The sequence below is a fragment of the Aquila chrysaetos genome, chromosome 4 (genome assembly GCF_900496995.4).
Source record: "Aquila chrysaetos chrysaetos chromosome 4, bAquChr1.4, whole genome shotgun sequence".
Taxonomy (NCBI): domain Eukaryota; kingdom Metazoa; phylum Chordata; class Aves; order Accipitriformes; family Accipitridae; genus Aquila; species Aquila chrysaetos.
In genome coordinates this window covers 60438814-60462790 of record NC_044007.1, presented here as the reverse complement: position 1 = coordinate 60462790, position 23977 = coordinate 60438814, and the positions used below count along the sequence as shown (strand labels likewise).

Below are 23977 nucleotides of genomic sequence, written 5' to 3'. Positions count from 1 at the left end.
TCAAGTTGATCATTAAATACTGAAACAAGACACAAAGATTTTGAAACTGATTCCAAATAATTCCATGAAAAAAAGTCTCCCCAGTATTGTAAATTAATCCATGCATTTTTGTATTTACAGTGCCTCGTGTGTAGCTTCTAACTTCTGTTCCAGAAGCTGTGATTTAAAACATATTTTAGTGGGAACTGAATTTTAGTTACAGTGGAATTATTAAAGAAGAAGTGAAATTAAAAGAACCCCAATATTTATTCAATAAAATGCTTTCATTCAGTGTAGTGTATTTATTCTGTATAGTGACAAGATATTGATCAGGAATGCAAAAAAAAAAAAAAATTGTATCTCAGCCTATTCAGCCCTCCAAGCCCCACTTCTCCTTCCTCTCTTGGTTCCACTTGGCTCCTCTTGGAGCTATGCCTCCCTTAAGTGACAATAAGTAAGACTCACTTTGGGAAAAGCTGCATATATGAATCTCCATAAAAAACCCATCTAGAAGTGGCAAAGATCCCAACAATAAAAAAAAAAAGGCAATACAAATCCCCCAAATTCAGTATTGAGTCCACAGAGATGAAGATATTATGTATGCTCTTATTGCCCTTGTTCATACCCCACTGCTGCTATTTTCACAGCAGCTTCTCCACCTTTTAGCGGTGTTGTGCTGGATGCTTATCTAGCCTGGAATAATTCTGCTTAGTTTGATGCAAATTCCAAACACAAGAGCCATGATTTGGGTATAGATGACTGGGGAGGATCATCCACCTTAAAATCTTGAGTTCTGTCCTTCTCCCTCCCTGTCCCTCACTGAGTAAATTCAACTTACTCTGATATCAGATCAGTATTTGAATAACCTACCTTATTTTCTCCGGGATATATTTGCAAAGGTTATAAGCTGTTACTTGGAAGTTGGAAATACCATATGTAAACCAAAAATAATCAAATAAAACTTTGCTCTTCTCATATTTCATGCCAATGATCTATAAAAGTGTAAAAACATAACCTGCATGATATTCAGAGATCAAATACGGGGATGAATATCTCCTCTTCCCCCCAGTTTTAGTTCACAGGAACAATGTATTCCTGTGCAAAACCGAGGACAGGTCTTAGTAGAAAAGTGTTTACATACATTGCTTTTATATAGCAGCTTGCTGTAAAACTCGGCAGATGCTTGACTAACTTCATTTAACTTTTTCCAAAATATGAAGCTTTTTAAACTGCTTTTGTTTGAAAATAATCATCTTTGTTTGTAGATGAAACCATGGCTTCTTATTCTCTGCAAACTAACATACATGCAATTTATTCATTTGTTTTTTGCCTTCTAGAGACAAATACCTTCAAAGAAAAAAAAGTAGTTTTGCTTTGGTTATAAAGTTTTTTCTTTCTTCCCTTTGTTTTATGAGAGAAATCCACCCTTAGGTGGATAGAACGGAAATCCCATCACTGAAATTCCTCTAAACCTCTGCCTTGCATAAATGCAGCCCACGAACACAGTAAAAGAATAATTAAACAACAAATAAATGAAATAAGAAGCAAAATATGTGGGTTTCCCCCTCCCCCATCCCTGCCTCTCCTTCTTTTTTCTTTTTTTTTTTTTTTTTTTAGGTTTTGTTTGTCTCACCTTTTGGTTTGCTGAGATTTTTCAAGAAAACTTTTTGCCCTTGCCAAAGTATCTGTCTGTGTTTTGAATTCTCCTCATACTGGAAAGTGATTAAGGGAAGAACTGTTTACCTGTAGTCCCACCGAATGAACCCAAGAGAGTGAAACCTTCTGAGATCAGTTCAATTAAGCAAGTGTCAAAGATGAGGATACAATCTCATTTATCTCCTTGAATGACAACTGACCCCTTTTTAATCCTTTTTTTTTTTTTTTTTTTACAGTGTTCTTTATTCTGTTTAAAAATAAACAGTGCTCCTCGGGTTTCACATCTTTATTTTTTCTTTAGTTTCTGGAAAATGGAATAGGTTTTCCTTAAATAAAGATAATTAACTCTACTGAATTCTTAGGACTGTCTTTCTTCAAGTCAGTATAGCACATACACATATAACCACAAAATTTGATTGGTCATTATATTTGAACAGAAATTTAACTTTAAAAGAAATTAGTAGATGTCATATTACAATTGACTGATCAGTAACCAAGTTTTAAATTGTATAGACATTTTCATTCCAATTTCATTATCATGTTCTTGCCCACCAGCAAACACCTAATTTAAGCTATAGCTTTTGGATGGATAAAATTCCTATTTTTAATCACAATAAATTTAATGAAAAAGGAAAGGTTTCCAAACACTTTAACTGGAATTCTGAAGTTTCTCTCTCAGTCCACAGTGCCTATACGACAACCCATTTTCATTTATTTATTTTGGTAAAATAAAGTTCACTCAACTCTTCCAAACCTCCAGCAAGGTTTTCTCGGGCAATGATTAGAGCTCCTCACGTGTTCCCTCAGAACTGGGTTGCGCAGTCATGTTGATTGTGCTACTAAATCTGCTCTCAGCAAGCAACGGGTCTCCCCCGTGGAGCGAGATGATGTTAAGCTTTTAACACACCTTGGAGGGAAGCTGTGACAACAGTCAAGGTGACAGTGGCTGCTGAATGCTACCATATCACTGAGATCCCTCTCTGCAGGAAATAGCAAGGTCTGTGACATCCAGAAAGAGCTAACAGTGTAACTCTTTTCCTTAAAATGTGACAGTCCAAAGCATTTCCTTTCAATGTTAGTACCAAAAAGCCTGTCTGTCATTAACAGATGCCTAGACAAAGAGAAGCGGAGGCTGTTTATCACATGAGAACACTGTACTGGGAATAAGTATGTGTTTTCTTCTCAGTTGAGAAATGTTTTCTCATAATTTTGTGAATTAGCCTTCTTATTTGACTTCTTTTTTAAGATGCAGACTACACAACTGATTTCTTTTTTTTACTTATTACTGTGTGCTATCTGTACCTTGTCAGAAGTCCCTCCTATTCTGGCCAGTTCGCCTCATCAGTTCTTCAACAAACATTCCCAAGAAACTTCCATTTTTATTTGCTTCCTACTACTCATTTCTGTTCCCTTCACATGGCATATATTATTTAGATTACATCCTGTGACAAGTTTCAGCATTCTGGGTAAATAAGCATATCTTGTTTGCCAAATGTTAGCAATGGTTGTACCTTTTTCTTACACCTATGTCTGATTAATTCTGACTTGGTGAATGAAACATCACCTCTTCTGTATTGCTAGAAAGCTGGTGAGAAGCAGCGTCGGTAAAAAAAGCTGTTTTTCCAGGTGGTAAATGGTAACATATCACTGAATTCCAGTAACACTTCTTCAGTTTCCACAGGTCTTAGGAGAGCGTCCTTCTCCTCTTCCCATTTTTCCATTTCACATCAGCTCTACGTCACCCTGTGCAGAGCTGATGTCAGACCATGAACAAAAAGTAGGATGCGAGCATTCTTACCACATAACAGCTGTCTCCAAACATTCCTGTTTCTTAAAGAAACAAACAAATAAAAAAAAGAAGCATGATAAAAAGTGCAGAAGACATGAAAATGTGATCTGAGTTTATGTTGGTTCCCTCACTCAAATCTAACATCAAGTTTTAGACAAAGAAATCAAGTTTTGCTTAGCACAGGCAAAAATGTTTGAGGTAAGAGCACCAGAAAGAAATCTTTGTCGGTTTGGTTTTGATATCCAGTTTCATAAATAATTAAATAACCATTACTAAGAACACAGTGTTATCAAAGAACCTTAAGCTGTATAATATTATCATGTTTGCTCTGATTTGAGAAAAAAATAACAGCCAATCTATCTACTTCTTAAAGCTGAAGCTGTATATAATTTGATAAATTGTGTGTTCATTTCCAGTCTGATACAGAAACTATTTACTTATACTGAAGTAGTTAGGAGGAGATAATCCTAAAGAATTTACCAAGAGATCATCCTCAAAAAGTTGAGAAGTAATTATGAATAATCTCAGAAAAATCCAGCTGCTCAGATAGTGTACACAATACTTTTCTATGGACTATAAGGCTTTCTGATGGTGCCATGATGGGCGCAATGGATAGACAGTTTTCCTGTGTTAACTTCAAGCCCATTCATTTCAAGTTTTAAGGTCTGTGATACTAGGGAGGTTTGTATTTCTTTGGAACCAGCTGATTTGTCTCTGACACGTAGACATAAATACAGTAAACAGTGATTCAGTGTTAGCCAAGGTACCAGAGCTCACTTATGCATCAATCATCAGGACTGTTGCCTTTGCAGACCATGTTCTGCTCTGCTGTTGTTCTCTGAGCTGGCAACACTACCTAGTTGTGTTTTCTTATAGCATTACGTATGCTGAAGAATCGTGTTTCCTCATTCACCATCTTTTGTGTTCTGGCCATGAGATTCCTGAATGACTGAGTAAGAGCTGCAGGGCTGGTCAGAATTTACTTTCCTTCCTTTCCAGAAAAAAGTATGATAAAAATACATGACAAAAGTACAGGCAAGAGTTTTTCAATCTCCACATAGGAACAGTTGCTAAATTTTCCTAGACTGGATGACGAAGAGGAAAGAGGGAGAGGTAACTTTTCTCAAAATGTCAAAATTTTCTGTTTAAAGGAGGCAGTTTCAGGAGAAATAAAAAAATCTGTCAACCGAAGGGATATTCATTCCTTAAGCGACTAATTTCATAGTGGAAAATCTAAAATTGTTTTAGAAGTTTTTGAGGTGGTATTTTTTTTCTTTTTTCAGTTTTATCATTAACAGGATACATTAAGTCTGACAAAATGTCATGTTTGTTGTTTTACCACTTAGGACTTCTCAGAAATCTTCTTGGCCTGGAGCTAATACTGCTGTAGCACTAAGCTCTAAATTATCTCACCATGAATATGTCTTCCATAATAATGACAGAAGTGTTACTGTAATCCACAGTTCTTGTTTATTCCCCAAATATCCTTATTTCTTTTTGAGATCACAAGGAATGCACAATGAATATTTGAATTTGTTTTTTGTGTTTTGAATATTTGTTCAAAATTTCCTAAATTGACTTAAGAAAAAACTTAATTTCTATGAAAAAATTGTAACCTGTTGCATAACTATCGCACAAGATTTTGAGTGTATTATTCTTTTTTTAAAATGAGGATTATATTTTTTTTTTATATTTTTCAGTGGACTATAAAAACCAACGCTAGCTAGTAAACAAAAATTAACTTTTGTAGACAGTTGCAAGAAAAATAAACTGATGTATTTCATGTCTCTCAAAGTATGTAAGGACATAAACCAATACCTTGGGCATGTGTTTTTTTCTCAGTGTGAAGATTTCATGATTCTTAAAACTAAATTATTTGGGGGAAAAAAAAGGCTGGAGGGCAAAAAACAGACTGTAGAAACTCTCTCCTTTGACTAACTTTTGTGACTATCCTAAATTGATCACTTGTTTCCCAGACTAATCTCTAAACAGAGGGCATATCCCTTTCACTTGCAAAATACTCTCAGACAAAATGAATTACCTTCCCACCACCTTGGTTACTTGCCAGGGAGTACTTTATTTTTCCACTAGGAAAAAGAAAATCAGCTAGTATTTTGCTTGCTAGAGCCTTCTGCATTTTAATTCTGAACTCTGAATGAACATCAGAGAGGCCTTATGATGTTTTGCACAAAAGTGCCTGTGTTCATAGTTTTACTCAGGGCACCCAAAATAGCATGCAGTAAGCAGTGTCATACTGTGAGTTTTCAAAACTAAAAGCAGAAGTGACTTATACTGGCAGGAAGCTGTAACTCCTAAAGCTTTCCAAGGATCTGTGAAGTAAAAGAGAACTGCTTACTTCTCTGCATCAGATGTTTAATTCAACTTTTACAATACCCATTTCTTTAAACCTAGAAGGCCCTGAGGTTACACAGGTAAGATCTCTATCTTTTTTTTCTTTATTATCTTAAAAAATCAAATTTTAAACATTTAGCTGTGTGTCTCCAGTGCAAAAATCACAACAGGCGAGACAAACCCAAAAGCCACTCAAAACCTCCAGAAGGAGAAATCCGCTTTTGTTGTTTTCTCACAGTCCACTAACTAACTTCTATAGCTGTGGAAATCCAACTTTCTAAGTTGGATCTACCAGAGGAAATACTTACTATGCCTGTTTTGTGTTCAACTGGCACATTAAAATATTCATGCTGATTATCTGTCTGTTTTTGCAAGACCCCCACCTCTGACAGACTGCTTGCAATTTCTTCATCTACACTCATGCAAGTGATTGTCACTAAAATGTGCTTACAATTTCTAAGGGTGATATCAAGAAGAGTGAAAAGTCTCTTGTTTTACAGCAACACTTAGAAGTACTCCCTGGCTTGCTACTCTCCATTCTACTGTTGCAATAATAATAATATATCTTTTTATATTTTGTCTTAACTGTACGTTCACCTTTCTGTTCCCATTTCTCTTTATAATCCCACACCTAGCAACTGCAAAGTCTTTCAGACCACAAAAAAAGGGATGCTTCTACCTTTGTTGGATGTCAAGTGTAAAATGGCAATTTGTTAGTAAATAAGATGTTCAAAGAGCAAAATATTTGTATTGTATGTTTCTTTCATAAGCCTTCTATTAGGAGGTATAGCTACAATTTATTTTTCATGTTCAAACTCTATGATTAGACTGTAGTCAAGAAACAGCCAGTAGAATATAGCCCAGAAATATTTAATAGCTGTTGATTGGGTATTAAAATGGTGAATGTCTGTCAGTTTGTTCATTTCTACAAATTATTTTGGTATGAAATGGGTAGGAATTACATGGCTTTTGGATTATATTATTTTTTAATAGATTGTAATTTAGAATCAGTTGTGGTTGCAAAAGCACTCCAGATAGATAAACTACTTTTAATTTATATGGGGATAAATCTGCACTAAGGTGCAAAAATTGATCTGCGGACACAATTTTAGGAGTTACAATGATACATTGAAATGTTCAGCATTTTTCTGTTAGAAGTGTTGAACCAAGCACTTACATCAAATGAATATAGGGCTGTGTCTGGAGTTCAGGCTTTCTGCATTTTTACAGCCTAAAAAATGCATTGGTGTAAGAGCTAGCAGACAATGAAAATCCATTCTTGGAATTATTTTTATGTAAAGGAGGGAGGAAGAAAGAAGGGCTTGCCCAGAAAATACTCTAAGTAGCTTAAAATTGAAGAACAAAATTACAAATCCACTATGGAAAGCCATGCATTTTTAGAACCAAAATGTAACTATTTTAACCTAGTGTTAGGTAATTTATGAAATTATAATGCACATTTTACATTCTGAACTGCTAGTATGTAGAATATTTTAAAAATGAACTCAGTATGTTGCCTTTCTGTTTCAGAATGCTTTACCATTACCAACCTGAAGTAAATATCAGACAATATCAGCACATTTTGTTTTTGAAATAAGAAAGCAATATGTGATATGCTGTACAGGCAGATTTTAATGATGCTCATGGTTTAAGCTACCTGTTGCTTTTCATCATTGCCCGGTGTTTTATTTGCTTTGGTACTTTATAACTCTTTAGGGTGAAATTACCATGGTGTAGTCTTTGCATCACGTTCACTATAAATGTACTTGGAAACTTGTTGTTAGCTTTATCAGAAAGATTTGGCTATTTCTTAAATCATTTTAATTCAAACCAGGTAATTTTGCCAACAGATCTAACAATACAATAGATAATACTGAATTAAAGCATTAGCTCTTTTGTAGGTGAAAACCATTATTCTCTTTTTACTCTGCAAGTCACAGAAAGTCTTGATTTCTACCACAGGCAGCAGAAATGGGTTCCATCACAGTCCCTTAATTTTTTTCCCTATCTCAACTATGTTCCCAAGCCCTTTTGAGTCTACATGATGCTAAAGGAAGAAAGGTGGAATAGAATGTCTTCATTATCAATCCTTTCAATCTTCTTAACCCAGAAAAATACTTGTTTCTGAAGACGAATGAATCGAGAGGCCAGAGAGTGTGTCTGGCAACCTCAGCTACCCTGAGTATTGCAGGAGGTTTCATTCCAGACCTTACTAAGTAGACAAGGTACATATCCATCACAGAGGAAGTTGATGAGGATGGAGCAATGTCAACGAGACCACATGGGACGGACCTGGGAACATAATTGTGCTTTGGATACACAGATCCAGGTCTCGTCTCCACAGCTGCATTGCCTGTAGCATAAAAGGAATTGCTGTTGCTGCTGCTAACAAGCTGCAACTGTTAACAATGTTTGCAAAAGGACATTACTCCCAGGCTTTCTATCAGGGACACAAACATAGTGAAGACCTTGTAAATGGAAGGTGATATTAAATTAGAATCCTTCATTCTCAGGCCACTGACCTAACTGTTAAATCAAACTCCTTTTTGAGACAACAAAATTAGAAACATTCAAATAAACAACATAAAGGATATCCCATTGGGAAAAAAAAGAAAAAAGAAAGAAAGAAAACCTCAGTAAAAGACTTCATGTCTGCACATATAGTACTGGAACTAAAAATACGATAATACCTGAAATAAGGTTACTAAGACTATATTAAGGGAGAACTCTAAAGTATATATTCTGATGCAATGTTAAATTTGTGGAGGACAACTCTTTTTTGGATTGGCACTATTTTTTTTTTTTTTCCAACTTATGAGTGACAGTTGTTGCAACCTTAAAATTGCTAACTAAACATTAGAGGAACATTTTCCTGGTTTACTTTTTACATGGAGTCATGACACATTGGGAGCCAAAACACATCCCAGTAGAGTAAATTAGAAAATATAAATAACAAAAGAATAACTGAATTCAGTGTGACTGAGCCCTATCTTTATGTATTTATCCTGATTCAAATCTAGCCAGGATAAAATCTCTCTGCAGAATAAACTCTTTTTCAGTATTTTACAGAGCTTTAAGACAGTCAGTGGTAAATAACATGGGTAAATAAAATAGCAAATTAAAGTTCTTGAAGTTTTATTTTGCTTGACAATTTTCTCTTTAAAACTGTTTTTACAACTATATAAGCAATATTGTATATTGTTATTATATTAACAAATATTTAAAATGCCCTGCCCTGTGTCATGCAGTATAAAGAAGGTTTGTGGCTTTTCATTGTTAGAATTCTGACAGTGTAGTCAAACTGTTGAGTTCTCTTTAAATACAAAGACTACAAAAATTAAAAGGGATTTAAAAAGACAATGCTTGGCAAATGGTAAAGACACTATGGTTACACATTTCTTTCCCTTTAGAGAATCTTCTCAGAATGGTGAATAGGATATGTAGAATATGTGGGGAACAATTTACAAGGCAACATAGTAAATTTTTCCTCTTGCGGTGATAAGTTGAAGTGAGATAATGCCATCTGTCAAAACCAGTCAGAAAAAAACGGGATCAAAAGGCTTTGCAAAGAAAACTGTATTTAGTGTCTCTCTAACAATTTAAAATTGTTAAATGAGATCTAGATATTCAAAACAGAATTTATCAGGAGATGGAACAAGGAGCTTTGTCTTATATTGCTTCGTAAACAGATTGTGGTTCACTGGATGTGGTCACAGGTGAACAGAGCTCACTTCCTAGGAGTTTTACCCATGGTGACTAAACACGGGAACCAAAACCCGAAATGATGTGAATCTTTGTTAAATCATTAATCTGTGATTTCTGGATGATTGGAAGCACTCTGAAAACGTCAAGAAGACTGCCAACAAACTTCGTAAATAAAGCTGAGAAAATGATAACACAGCAGCATGTAAGAACTTGTATAATCCAAAATACTCTAAATATTCTCTGCATATTTTTTGAAATTTACTAAAACCAGTCATACAAGCATACATGCCCATACACAAAACCTTGCTCTGTGTTACACGTTGACATGAAGAGTATGAATGTGCAAACTGCAACAGAAGCTCCCTAGCACCTTGATGCATTTGCACATATTTTTGAGAAGATGGACACAGACTAGGAGTAGTCCTAACTTTGGTTGCCTTTTGACTTATCCATGACATTTCAGGTGCTAAGAAATGACATTTTTTTCTCTAAATGGTGCAAATGCCTTCTCTCTTTCATCCTTCAGATGAAGAACACAAAAAGAGACCATTATCCAAGGGTCCATGAGATGTGACAATGGGTCGCACTCATGAGGCCCTTCCCAGGCACCTCAGCTTCCAGTGGAGTCCACAGAAAACTTGAGGGAAAGAATGAGGGAGAAGAGGACGTGTGCCAATATGGTGCAACCTATAAACCCCCCATCTTTGCTAACAAATTGGAAAACAGTGCTAGTTTCAATTACTGCCCTGTTCATCTTCAAACAGCTGATCTCTCACTCTGTCTCTCGCCATGAGATACAGATAGCCGTCGGAGAAGATTAAGGGCATTGCTGGTGCTCTTTTTATCTGTCACTGTGATATATATTGGCTGGACCAAAATTTACCCTTAACAGTAATTCCCAATGGTAGATGAGCTAGAATGATTTATGCTACTTTATATCCCATGAGGTACCCCTGGAAAATAAAAAGACATTTCCAGACAAATTAAGATGACAACCAGACTTACAGAACGAAAATGTGGTAAGTGTATTGGTTTTCCCCTAACATCAAATTTAACATATAAATTGAATTGGTTTCAAATGCCAGATCATTAGATAGCTGGCATACACAGCTATTTTCATAAAAGACTGACCCATGAAATGTATTAATAGCATTTGGAAATGTCACATAGAGATAAACTGTGCTGATTGCTCAGCTTTTCATATGCGCGCTTTCAGGAGTGTGCAGGTGTTATAAAATTAGACCCATTTTCTGGTGCCTTACATATAATATTATTCTACTCAATTGTTTATCATCTCAGCTATTTTTTTAAGTGATCATCTTATGAAAATATTTTTTCCCACTTAAAGATTACAGGAAAACAGAGCCTAGACTCAAAGACTGTCACAGTTTGAGACCAATTTGACAGTGTGGAGACTAGATGGGCTCAGTTACCTGAACATTTTAATCACAGCTAGATGAGATTTTTTACAGGGGACACGACTCCCCTGACCTGCGGAGGGGAGATGGTGCCCTCCAGGAAGAAGATCAGACACGTCAGCACAGCAGTCCCTAGTGGTGCACAGTCTGGGATGGGGCTGTCTCTGGGGGGGTCCCTCTCTCCAGTTCCCTCTTAGAGTCCTCCCACGGGTACCCAAATAGTTTCTCCCCCTCACATACCCCTGGGGTCCCTCCCCCATGTACCTCCAGGGTCTCTCCCTCAGCGATCCCAACCCCATCAATTACTGGTTCCACAGGCAATATCTGACTGGGATCCCCCATTCGAATCCCCTCAGCACCCCACACCTGCCCAGGGATGTGGCTGTGGTTGTGGCCGGGCCCCTCTGGGCTTTTCTTCTCTGGTGGCAGCTCCCGCAGCCATGGGGAGGCTGACTGCGCCCGAGGTGTTTCGTTGTTCTGGTGACAGGGCTGCTGCCCTGTGCCGTGGGATGTGCATCCCAGCCCTGCCAGGCCCAGCCGTGCACATACGGACGGGTAGCAAATTTCTCAAGAAATACATCAGTAGGAGCAGCTAACGCAGAGCAGCACTCCAAGCTGCATGCGATGGGAGCACACCAAGGCCGGATCCTGAATCGTTCTCTCTTGATGGGCAGAGCTAGTTCCACCACCACCATCTGAACGACCCAGACAAGTAACTGCCTGCTCTTAGCAACCCAGCATTAATGAAACCAAACAAAAAGTTCCTATTACACTGAGTCCTTAAAACCAAACCTAAGAATTAAGTTACATTAAAAAAAAAAAGCTTTTCTCAGTAGACGATATTGTTTATTTCCCGCAAATGAAGCTATTCTGTCAGAAGAAAAGAAAATTTAAAGCGAGAACTTACCCCCAAATATAGTGTCTACGAACATGGGTTTGTTGCCTGTATGAAGTATTCATAGAAACTCTGAAATGTAAATTTATAATCACATTTTCCAGTTATATTATAAAAACTGGAAATGTAAATAATTCAAAGATGTGAAAAACGTACATTGTCATAAATCATGGATTTTTGCTTTTCTGTCTATTGGGGTTTTTGTTGTGTGGTTTTCCTTTTTTTTTCCTTGCTTTTTTTTTTTTTTTTTTTTTTTCTAATACATAGCCTCTCCAGAATAACAGCTGATTTCCAAGTGGAGAAATACTGCTTAAGTCTGACCTACCATAACCTGATTCAGTCCATTTTGTTTCAAATGAAAACAAGTATTGCTGAGTATTACTAATCACAAATGTCAGAGAGTAAAAGGTATACTATTTCAGTAGGATATCTGAAGATAAACTCTGTTGGAACAATTTCTGTGGCCTTTTACAGTCAGCAACTTTAGATTTCTAGGAATTTGTAATTGTTGTGTGTAGGCTTTCTTTTTTTAAGTCTGGGTATGTTGGAGCAATGCTCGCTATACCTAAACCGGGGAAGTGAGATGAGCCTACAGGCCCACATAGCAGAACCTATTGGAGAATGAACCGATGTCACTAAAAGACTGAAATCGTATTCACCTATAATGCATGAAAAATGTGAGAGTTTCAATATGTATGTCACAAAATCACAGAAAACAATAAAGTGAGGAAACAAAGAAAACTTAGGTTTGCTTTGATGTGTTTTCACATCCAAAAGAAACGTTTTCCTTCTTTCTACACTATCACATAGTATCTATGATTTACATACTGTAGTATGATACCATAGTAGTATGACATTATGGTCATATAGATCATAAATCATAGTAACCATACAGAGGAAGAGCATTCCGGTAATCAGCTGTGTTAAGTAAGGATTCAAAATGTGTGAGAAAAAGTTTCGTGAAGACTTTTTTTTTTAATATACTGGAAAACATGAAGAAATGTCAAGTCCTTTGGATAATATTATTCCTCCTGTCCAATCTAGAGACAAATGGTTTCTAAAAAGTGTTCCTCTTATAATTCAAAGTAACTTGTACCAAGAAGACATATAGCATGTTTTATAAGAATTTCAAACATTATTTTAAGCTAGTTAATCTATGAAAGATCTTTGTTCTGGTCTAATTTCCTTTACTGGATTCATCTATCTCTACCTAAAATGCAAAACATATCTAACAGAGGAGCTGTAAGCTATACTCCTAACTGTAAATTAATACTTACATATTTAACAAGATGTACCTTGATCCTCACTAATATTAATATGAACTCAGAAGTGAAAGAACTTGCTCAAAAATAGAATATTTCTATGGGGATGACAATAAGACTAAGAATGTAGTTCATCTGACCTGTTTGTAGATGTCTTTTAGGTAATTTATTAGCTTAGGTTAATTGTCAAGATCTTCTTTAGACAGAAAGAGGGTGATTTAGACTTTGTATGTTAGTTATCTTTCTTACAACGCAGTAAACCACAGATGCCTTTCTCTTTCCATCGACTACTGAGGGAGCCTGCACAGGCATGTTACGCTAGGTCTTTAACTTTCAGGTGCTTAAATTAGTAAATGCAGTCTTAAGGAAACATGGGAGCCTCAGGCTTTGTATTATTAAAAAGAAATATGTTATCTATGCCATAAAGAATAATCATTCACAGGCATGGAAAAAAATTAGATGAACTCTTAGGTTATTAACAGGCCTATAAAATCTATGAGTCCACAATAAACACTGTAATATTTCATCTTGTAGTCACAATTTTTCAATAAAAAGGAACTTTATTCCATATTATGTTCTGTTCTTCTGATAATACAATTAATTTTTCTACCTCATTTAGCAGTTGTATTTAGCAGGCAATGATTCTAGGAGTAGAATTAATTCACACAAACAGTACTAATAAAGGTACTGTAATAAAATAATAAAAAAGTAACAAGTAAAGCTAACAAAAAAAAAGGGGGGGGGGGGGGGGATTAAACATTTTGGACATTGTAACTTTGGCCAAGGCTCTGATGTATCTTGTCAAAGTGACAGTGGATAACTGTGGAGAAGCACTGGATGTTTTTTACTCAGCAGAAACTGTGAATAAGTTTGATTCAACTGAGGCAGAGAGGCTGCAAATTGATTTCTTGATTCATTTAGGACACAGTCAGAGGTAGCATATAGAAAACCCTAGAGAGAAGAGGACAGCATTATTGTTTCCTTCCTTAATAGGTGTAAAAGGTTGGAACTCTGTCAAGTGGTGGCAAGTTCATCTGTGTAAAAGACAATGTAAGGTATTTGCCCATCAGACACATCGATTGCTTGATGCAAGGGAGAACCAGAGGTGACAGCCTCAGCAGCCGCTGACAGCTTGCTGCCTCCCACATCTGGGGGAAGGAGATAACCAGGGGATGCTGAGCCAGCCCAGCCCTGCTGCCAGTCACGCTGCCAAGCTCGGGCATGCAGGCTGCAGCTGCAGTGCTGACAAATCACAGGAGGTTTATTAGTCATGGCCTGCTCGGCCTTGCCCCCTACTGCTTCATGAAGTTAACAGTTAGTTAAAAATCAGTTCGAAAAAATCAAATTCAAAGTTATATATTCTTACATCCCTCTATCTTGAGAGGAAATGAATTTAAAGAAAACAAATAACCCTTTTCAAGCTTTGAAAAAATAAAATACTAAACTATGGTTTTCACATGCAAAACCCACCATTTTTATTTTTAAACACCAACATATTTATAAACAATGGGCATAAAATACCATGGGCACAGTTTTTAGTTTTTAAAAAGAAGTTTCATTCAAGTGTCTTGCACTGAAGTCACAATGACTGAAAACATTTTTAGAGGGCATACCTCAACAGTAATTGCTTTAGATCTTCAGGACTTCTCCATTAGGTAGCTAGCTATAGATATATTGGTAAATTTGCATAAAAGTCTGTGCCTTTACCACTATTTACCATTTATTTAAAAAATAAACTACATAGATAAAAAAGGAAAGAATCTAATATCATGTCCATTAAATCACACATAAGCTCCTTAATTAGCAAACATAAGTTGGGGTTTATTTTTGATCATTTACAAGGCCACAACCTGGTTGTACAGCAATAGTCCACCAGTGATATTAATGATGTGTTAAAAACCCATCCTTTTTAGTGTTGGAAATTATTTTACACTTTGAACTTCTGAAATACTTCTAACAATGCAGTAACTGTATATATATTTACTTTATGCTTTGTTTTCCAATATTCATAATGCCTTTTAACTCTCCCATTTCTAAATCTGTGATAAAGAAAACAAAAATTATTATGCCTTTCTCTCGTAACCATCTTGCAAGTTACAATTACAGCAGGGGAATAATTTACCACTTTTTTAGATTCATTTGCCCTTTGCTGATAGCCTTACGCAAAACCCATGGAGTTCAATTTATTCCATTAAACTCAACCCAGTCAAAGACCTCTTTCTATAAAGAATGAGAAAGCCAGGAAGAATCTTGGTTATCGGGTGGGTAAAGTGATTAAGTACTAAGTACTTTCTATTTTGCACTGATTCTTGTATTGAGCCAATCTTTGTGATATTTATGTATCAGTTAGGAAATTGTGCTAAAATCTTATCAAAAGGCATTATCTTGAAATATTAATTTTCTTTCCATTCTTTTCATCCTTCTGTCTCCTACACAGAAAAAACCCCCATTGTTTCAGGGATATTGTCTAAGCATTCTAAAGAGGTATGAGCATTTGGATTTGGATTTAGATGTAGTGAGGTTGGAAGTAGTTCTTAGATATTGTATTAAGATGCTGAACAAACTGAACACTATATAAGAAAAAGCGCTGTGACATGAAGAGATTAACCTTAGCCTTGAAAAGAAACAGTACCATCTTTACTAAGGAGATGAAGCCATAAACATGCTGTAAGCATCCAAGCCACTCTCCTACCTTATCAGGCATTTTCTCCCTTCAAACCTTCCCTTCTATTGTACAAGTAGTAAATAACCTAGCAAAAAAACTTTTTTTTTTTTTTTCTAGTTTGTTCAATTCATAGCATACAATTTCTCCATTCAAACAACAAACAAGAGGGGTTGACCAGGGGCAGCAAAAGTGGCTGGTGTTAGAAGAGAGGGAAAAGGCAGCCTAAAGTCATGGTGCTACTGAAAAAACTTATGTTAAACTATAAGCTATAAACTATAAACTCTCCTTTAAGAGGATTGGAGAAGAGCAAGGTAGTACTCTGAGGGGGTAAAAAGGGGACTTCTTACAATTCATTTACCATTTAGCACAAAAAGAACTGAATTTTTAATAGAGAACAATGTTCTACTGAGAGCCGGTGGAGGAAGTGCTCTTCAAGGTGAAGTGCTTTCATTGTAGATGAATTATGTGGCCTGTATACTGAATCAGTTGCTGTTTCCACAAAGATGGCATTGTAAATCCAAATAGACCGAATTGCAAGAATCCTGATAATAGATCATATTTTGCTTTAAGATTGCCTTTTCACAAAGCCTGCTTGGTCTCTATTTGATCCCAGCTGCAAATAGTTCAGCATCCAGTTTGATATCACTTTGAAAAAAAAATCAAGTGATGTGATCTACAGATAAAAATGCCCTCTCTTCCTGTTTATATGAACCAACTGGATTTGTATGAGATAACTTTTTTTTTTCCTTCTGATTCTTTTTAACAGAGAAAGATATTCTTTTGAAGCATTTCAGAGAATTTGATCAGCTTGGAATTTTTCAACTTTGAAACAGCTCAGAGTTCAACCATTTCCTCAAGGTAAAATATTTTTTTCAAGCTAATCAGTTTTAAGCAGTAGTACTGTTCTATTTATTTATTTTGAATATTGCTCTGTGTGTTCTGTAAAAGTCACCTGATATCAAGTAGAGAAAATGGCAAGACATCCCAAAAGGCAGATTCAGAAGATCTAATAACCCTTATCTATTCCCTGTTCTAGCTGCCACGTTACCTCTTTTCTTCTGGGGGCTGTGTGTGAATGTTTCATACATTTGTTTCTTTTAGTTTTACCTAATCCTTCTTGACACTATTTCAGCAATGAGTAGAGTCAGCACATTAGATTTATTGGTTAATCTACACAGTAGAGCTTATTTTCACATTCTGCGAAAGCTTGAAGCCCTTGTATTTATTTGTTTGTTAGGAAAATTGTATTTTCTAGCCAGTGGGGCATTTTTATTTTGTTTTCACATTGCTATGCTACCGCTTTTTGTGTGGATAACAGCCCTGGCCCCTTCCCAGAGTGGGGGATTTCTGTGCCATTCTTAAGATGCCATAGTACCATGCCAATACCCTGTCCCTGCTTCTACCCCTTTGTTACCGCACAGCTGTGAGGGTGAAATAGTACAATAACATAATCAGCATTAGCGACGCACATTTTGAGTCATATTTCAGTTAAGGGCAAGGAGGTCACAAAAGTAATTTGAAGGAAAATGAGAGTGAAAATGTACAGAATTTACTTTCCTGTCTGACAGTTGTTGGTAATAACAGCAGGAACTCGATTAAAATATTAGTGCTCTTTTGTACATCTGTCTCTATAGCAAAACCGTGAGACCAAGGAGTAATCCCAGTTTATCTCTACACGAATTTTCAGCCAGTTGTCTAAATACTTTAATCTTATGATTTTTTAAACAAAGTGCTAGTGAAATTATGATGCACTACTGAATGAAGTTTCAACCCAAGGTAATTGAGAACATCTCTGTATTTTGCAAACACCCTGCACAGGAAAATACCCTTGCATTCATTACACTGGCATATGATGTCCTTTGTGAAAGCAGTTAAATATATTTCTGTGATTTAGGCACTGATTTTCAGAGTGGCCTTTTAATTCTGAGTGTCCAGAGGACAGATATTTTCTTTAAAATTAATGTTTACTGTTGAAGGGTAAATAGACAGTAACACGCACAATACAAAGTTCATATGCTCTGTAACTGTCTTTGAGGGACAAAAAAAAAAAAAACCTAAGCAAAAAAACCCCCATAAAAACTAGTTGTATATTAGAAGTCCTGAATTATAGGACATCTAATAAAAAACATTTTCCATAAGAGACCTCTAAAAAGTCAAAATGCGCTGAACAGTAGTGAGCTTGGGAAAGGGAGATGAGAGGAAACTGATCATTAAGGAAGCTGCCTATGTTATCTCACAGCTCATGAGAGCTTCCTGGACAAAGCAAAACTTTCCTAAAATCACAAAAAAAAACCAACCCTTCTATTATTGTATGAGACAACAAAAGAAATTTATGATAGTGGTGTATCTAACTGTTGCTTGTTTTCTTTCACTTTTGTTAACAATCTTCTTCTTATTTCTCTGAATAGTTTTCCACATCCTGTTGGCTCTCCTGCCATTTATCCACTATTTACAAGTCCTGGGCAAGAATCTGTAAAAGGACCCAAACCAGCTGGAATTATAGGACATAGCTAGCATGACACAAAATGTGAATCTATTGATAAAGTCTGATAGAATGATGAGCAGTGGAATTCCACCTAGGGTGAAATAGAGGTGTCAGTCTGCTCTTTGTATTAAATGTGCAGGGGAAACTTTCAGGTTCAACATCCTGCTGAAAGCTGGCACTAGAATTAAAATGCAAGAAAAGAATGAAATAAAGCAACATAAAATACAATAAAGCTGTACTGGCAATTCCCATCTGGGCTGTTCTTTTCACACTTGCAGGATTAAAATGAATAACTGATGTACTCAGGAATCTCATGAAAAAGAGCTACAGAAATCATTAATCTAGGGAATTAAATTATATAGAATTGGTTCTCTAAGACACTGAAGTTATAGGTAGATTCAATGATTAAAATGACCCTATACATTTACTAGTGCAAAGTTCCCAAACAATGTTTATGATATTTATATTTACCCATGCTATTTAGGAAATTTGCAGTGCAGCAGGCCTGTTTTACGATTTTAATCTGCCCAATTGCTAAATGTTGCATAAAGCAGAAGATGGGGGGAAGGAGGGCAAAATTAAGCAGACAAAAAGAAAACTGTTATTGTTCTCAGAGTTAGTGGGTAATCTCAAATCAATTCAAAGTAAAAGACTTTCAGTTCGTGATCAAGAAGCTGAGAAGCAGGGAATTATCAGAACTAAGCAAATATATAAATACTTTTTGTTACTTAATTTTGTCACATCCATCTTGACACCACCCAGCAAAACAGTTGACTATGCCACACTTATTTTAATCCAAAAGAATGCCCATGACAAAATGGTGTGATTCATAACCCATTCTATAAGAAACTTCTCCTTCAGTCTTGCTCTTCCACATCTTTCTTGGTACCTGAGCAGTGTCACTGCAAATTTTATCTGTGGACTGGGAACAATAACAATTGACTCTAGTCCCATTGTTTTCATTAGATTGCAAAATTCAGAGCGTGCCATCCTCTGTTACTGTTAAATCCACACAGCTTTTATGGAGTTTAACAGCTCAGTTTGGGGAACTTTTTCGAAATAAACTCTTAATAAATTAATACTATAACTCATAGTATCTTTTAACATGGAAAGCACTACTGTTACCATATGCTGGTTTCTTGTTCCTTTTCATTCCCCTTGACTTTTTGATTGGCTTACTATCCAACACACAACTACTTCTGAGAAAGCATGGAGCTATCAAAGCCCATTTTTCACTAGCTAAGGAACTGACACCTATTTATTAAATATATATATATAATCCATTAACAGTGGACTTTATAGACCTAAATAATTTAAGACCATTACTGTCTGCAGGATATGAGTTCTGGCTTATATAAACTAGTGAATTAGGTCTTTGTCCATTCAGTTACTATGGCAACTTTATGGACTTCCCAGTTTCAGCTGGCTTGCAATGAATTAAAGTCAGAAACTCTGACAGACTCCTGGAAGAAGGGGAATTATGTGGATGAAACTAGTTTTAAAGAAGTGAGATATCCATAGAAACCTATTTCAGTAACTTCTTTTGTAAGAACTTATTTTGGGATCAAATTTAAACAATCTGATTTAGTGAATCATGGCATCTTTGAGAACTCATGCATATTCATATCTTTATCTGCATTGAATTTATTCACTCGGCTGCGTAGGAACCAGAGAATGCTCCCAAGCCTGGCAAAGGAAAAGAAATGTCTACAAAGCAGGCATGCTGATGGCCAGGTCCAAGGCCAAAAAGTGGCTTGAAAAGTATCCACTCATTTCAATGGACTTTGAAGTGCTATTTCTTCACTACAAATTTTCATGAGCCACGATGAAGGGATGAACTTTGAAAGAAGTACCCAAAGTCTTACACATCAATTTCACAAAAAATATGCCTATGTCCATGAAGAGGTCTCCTATGTCCTAGCCTGGGATTTTCTTAAAATATTATTTCCTAGAGGAAACTCCCCCACTCCTGTCACAAACATAGTAATTAATGCAGTGAGGTTTGGGAAATACAATCCATGCTTGTTTTTCCTGCTCTTCTTCATGAGTTGCTAGCTGAATTTACAGAGACATGTAAAAGTTACCAATATAAATAGTAATAAAGCTTACTGAAGTAGTCCTGGTCATATTTTGCCAACTAAACACCATAAGTGCCTAATTTTTATAGGCGCGTTTCCAAGGGCAAGCATTGGTTATGTTTCCTTCTATTTGAGAAAATTAATACAGATAATGGTATAAAATTAGTTTTAGAAAGTCAATTTTACCCATAATATACTTTAAAGTTTCATTTAGTTTGGTGTTCATTGGTTTTGGGTTTGGTTTTGTTTTTTTTAAACTTTACCTTGTTACTTTGTTTTCTTTATTCAGAAAATTTATTCAGGAAGTTAATATTTCACCTTTACACATTCTTATTTAAAAGAAACACAGAAATCCTGGAGCTGTTAGCTCTTCAAACATGCATCATCTGCGGATAAGTTTGCTGTTTGCAAAGGCCTCACATTTCTTCCTTAGTTCAACTGCCAAGCCTTCTGTCTCCTGCTTTTCAACACAATTCTTCATGGATCTTTGAAATCTTTTCAGACTAGTTCTGCCTTCCATAACCTCTGCTCCTTTCTTGACTGCCAAACTTCTTTTGGTAGTACATGTCTGGCCGCTTCACCATCAAGGTCTGAAAACAATAACTTCTATAATAACTTCTGAAAATAATAACTTCTTCTATATTTTAATCCATTCTCTTACCTCCTTTGCTCCAGAGAAGCTACTTTGACCATGTGCCGCGCCACGCTGATGTCACAGCACCAACACCAGACTTTGATGTTTTAGTTATTCTTTTGAAACAACTGGGAGAGTACTTAATAATTAACAGAGCTCTCTGCTGCTTTCTAACAGACATGGGGCTCTTGCACTGAATTTCTGCAACTCCTACAGATTTCAGCTGAAAGGACACAAAACCATTCCAGAAGTAATATTTCTGAATAACTTCAATTGAGCTAAACTAGATATATCTATAGATTTTAGCTAAGTCTGGCTTTTAAAGCTGAGGAAAAAATTGGAACGAGCAAAGGACCTGCCTGCTGGTTTCCCCAGCCCGGCTGTACAGTGGTCTGCGTGGACCAGGAGGCAATTCATCCTGTGAATGTCTCCTGTGGACTGAAAGACCCCTGGCCCAGCACACCTGGTGCTCCTTTCCAATGCAGGTCTGACTCTGTCTAGCTTCTTTCTTTCTTAATCACTGCATGAAAACCAAGTGTTACCTTTTAAACACCAGGCTCTTCTAGTCTCTCACTTCTTGTCACTTACCACTCAGCGTGATTCCTACCCTATTAAAGTCATCCTAGCCAGGGTTTACTTTTAGTGTGAACTCCTCCTATTTCTGCCTCTCCTCCACCTGCTTCTTGGCTTAAGTGAAAGAAAAAGTAAGTAATGAATTTGAAAAGTGTTGAGTTTGATTGTGCATTTTAACGTTCCAGTAATACATAAAGTACTGAGAATACATGCTTAGTTGGAGATACAACAGCTAAGGCTACAAAGTACATAAGCACTCTTGAAATAGGCAAAATTACCCTCTGAATGACTCACAGGGACTCTGGCTCAACAATATAATACAGCACAATTTATTTTTTACAATAGGTTTCTATGAAATAAAATATCAAAAGAAATCTGTACAGAGAGGCCTGATTGAGAGATAACATTGAACAGAGAAGCAACAGAGGCTCACACAGGTGATGGGGGGATAATGACACACAAAGATTAGAGAGGTAAAAAACTTGGATAAAGATGCAATAAACTGTTATTGCAGATAAGTTACAGTGGTGGGGACAGAACTGATGGTGAGTAGGTAGTTCATTGATCTTAGGTGCAAACAGAAAAACAGTTTTTAAATGAAGATTGGGAAAAAAGTGGGGAGGGACCCTCAGTGGCTCAGCTTCTCGGTGAGAAAGGAGAATTTGATGTAGGCTAGGAAAAGGAAGAATCATGTTGTAGTAAGGTAAAAACGGGCTGGAAAAAGAAAGAAATGAATGAAAAGTTAAAAAAAAACAGAACAGAAAATATGGAGAAATAACAATATTTTGCCAGCTTCAAAAAGAACTGGGTGTCTGGCTTTCTTCTATCAGGAGTATTAGTCCAGAAGATAAGTAATCTTAACAACTAACAATAACAATTAGCTGAAACAATATCAGCTGAATTTTGGGGGTTGCTTTGAAGTCTTTAGCCATATTGAATTTTTAATCCAATTTTCCACTGCTCTCACTGCTTTTTTTCTTTCTCTTTTCCTTTCTAAACTACTGTAATACACTTCAAGAATGACCAGAATTTAAGGACCTGAGAAAAAAAGTGTGTTAAAAAGACAGCATTTTGCCAGAAGTATGTGTGGGTGTTCATGGCACCAAATAATAGCTAGGAACTTTTCAAAAGCTATTTCCTACATAGATACAATACATTGTAATAACCACCCAAAACCACAGTATGACCTGAACAATGACTTTTAGAAAGGCAAGTTTCAACACAAATTCTAGTGGTGTTCCTGACTTCCTGATTAATGGATTTTTAGTCAAAAGGGAATTTATAATTAATAAGAATGTCCCAAGATATCTTAATTCAATTCAAGGTAAGGACTATGTTGAATGATAATGGAAGTATAAACAGTATTTTCCCCCTTAATTTTGCAGGAAGAGATATGTTGCATGTACCAAATAGCAAGATGATAGGAGAAAGAGGAATTTTATTTTATGGATAAGCATGAAAGTGACGGACAAAATTTATGCTCTGAGATATTATAGGAAGAAAAGGCAACTTGACTATGAAGAGTGTCAAGACTTAGGTCCCAGATACAATGCAACTTAGATTTTTTAAATTTATTTTTTTTTTACCTAAAACTGCTCTCTGATGTTAGGACATAGGAATATCAGAGGGGTCTAAAGTAACTCCTATCCTTTAAAAATAGGTTTAAAGTCAAGAATTTTTGGAGGATGCAATATCAATAGCTAGACAAGGCATTCTATTTTTAGGATTTTTTTTATGACTCTCATAAAATGTGATTTCATTAAAAAAAAAAAAAAAAAAAAGCACAGTTTGCAAATCTGATGGGTTTTGTTGGAGTATACCTGGAATATTTTATTCCACACCTTGAAACAGAACAGAAAAGAAAAGAAATCCTTTTTGAAAATCTTTTACATTAAATTGATTATACAACACTCTTTAGTTGGCCTGGATGACCTAATGCTCTGTTCCTATCCTGTTCTGAATACCTTGGCACCTGGAAAGTGCTTACAAAGTTTAATGGAATCAAATAAGAACGGCACTGGATTAATACATCTTTGGTATATGAGACAGATTAAAAAAGGATATTAGCCTTTAATGTAATTAATAGAATAAGTGAAGAAAGAGGATAAGATTTGTTCCTGGTAGCGGAGCAGAACAGTGAAATATTAAAAAAAACGAATATGGAAGAGATAAGCCTCTGCACATTGAGACCTAAGCAGAACTGAAACTAAGGTTACTCCATTGCAAGAGATAATGGAAGATTCATCAGCTGAGAACTAGACTAAAAGAATAAAAAGGCATGAGACGATATTATATTTTTAGCAAGTTTGTCAATTAAGTATTTTCCATCTCTACTCCCTATTCTGAAAACTACAAATACTCTTCAGTTTGTTGTCTCTACTGAAAAGCAGGCAATTTCTACCCTTTCCTGTCTGATATTATTGCAGCCTTTCTGAGGGAGGTGCATTCTTTCAGCATTTTTCCAACTGACTTCCACTGTGGTGGTG

At 36.1% G+C, this 23977-nt stretch overlaps 1 protein-coding gene across 7 annotated transcripts in view; it reads left to right on the top strand.

Annotated features, from left to right (window-relative positions):
• CDH19 (cadherin 19) overlaps positions 1–23977 on the top strand; it is a 120409-nt gene that overhangs the window by 41834 nt on the left and 54598 nt on the right. For 2 of the 7 annotated variants that reach the window (XR_003923099.2, XM_030012410.1), the window contains exons 1-2: positions 5640–5856; positions 16488–16579. The gene's annotated coding sequence lies outside the window, so the exon portion shown is untranslated. Of the gene's footprint in view, positions 1–5639; positions 5857–16487; positions 16580–23977 lie in introns of those variants that run through there. The other 5 variants (XM_030012405.2, XM_030012407.2, XM_030012409.2 and 2 more) reach the window with 4 other exon arrangements.